Below are 1,146 nucleotides of genomic sequence, written 5' to 3' on the forward strand. Positions count from 1 at the left end.
CCGACGATGAGAACTTCAAAACATGTTTCAAGGTGTACCGACACACACGACTATCTTCTCGACATGAAGACCAAGATTTACAAGAATTATTGAAACAAGTTCGTGAGTATACGGGTTTTGCGACTCTTGTTGGATGGTAAAATGGATCCAGACTGCTTGGTCCGGACGGATGCGGGCTTGAGGGTGAGATGCCCAATACAAACATATCTCCATGGTGAACCGATGCACGTGTTATGTTATTCTAAATCAATCTCGCGCCAGATAAATAAAACTGATGATTCTAGGTGAACGAGACGTACTCCTTCCCTGATGAGTTCAAAATTGAACTGTACGGTCTGTTTGCTGATCAGTACCATCCACTCTCCTGCTTTTATATGCGAAAGGAGTGAAATCAGCACATGCATGGTCGATATGTCCGAGTGGTTAAGGAGACAGACTTGAAATCTGTTGGGCTTCGCCCGCGCAGGTTCGATCCCTGCTGTCGACGTATCATTCCTAGTTTTTCTTTTTCCTTTTTTTCCTTTTTTTTTCCTATTCCTTTCCCTTTCCCCCTTTTGTTGTCAGACCCAATAATAACTGCATAGGAGAGACAGATATGAGAGTGCAGGCACGGCAACGGTACGCACGCTCACTAATGCACAGTGATATACATCATTCTAAAACAAAATCCCAGCACCTGATAAAACCAATCATGGATGGAGCAAACATACTATATAACTGTGGCTTTCGGGCCCTGAGTAAGTAACACTAGAATTCCCAACCAACATCACCCTCCTTACTGACGACTTCTAGTAGTCTAGCACACGGCGAAAAAGGTTGATACGTAGGCTGAAACAATAGTACAGTGTATTATTTTCCAGTCCTGCTGAATTTCAGCACGGAATATTTGTAAATTCCAATCACCTAAAATCGCACATCATATGTGGAAAAACTCAAACATCCTTGTGATATGAATGCCCACAATCTTCGTACTTTGCTAATTGGGCATCGGGTTGTTGAGTGTCTCAACTGGCGCTTGGCCTCCATGGGTGTGTACTTCAGCTCAGCGGGAGACCTATTTCGAGATCGGACATGTCATGCTATACAGAACGGGCACACATTTCAAACAAGCACAATTTTGACATGTCCAATCCATTATTGCATAAA

General features: G+C 43.3%; 1 non-coding gene across 1 annotated transcript; it reads left to right on the forward strand.

Annotated features, from left to right (window-relative positions):
• Window positions 1–405: 405 nt before the first annotated feature.
• TRNAS-UGA lies at window positions 406–487 on the forward strand. The gene has a single exon. It is a non-coding gene; the product is annotated as a tRNA-Ser (tRNA).
• Window positions 488–1,146: the final 659 nt, after the last annotated feature.

The sequence above is a fragment of the Triticum urartu genome, chromosome 4 (genome assembly GCF_003073215.2).
Source record: "Triticum urartu cultivar G1812 chromosome 4, Tu2.1, whole genome shotgun sequence".
Classification (NCBI taxonomy): Eukaryota; Viridiplantae; Streptophyta; class Magnoliopsida; order Poales; family Poaceae; genus Triticum; species Triticum urartu.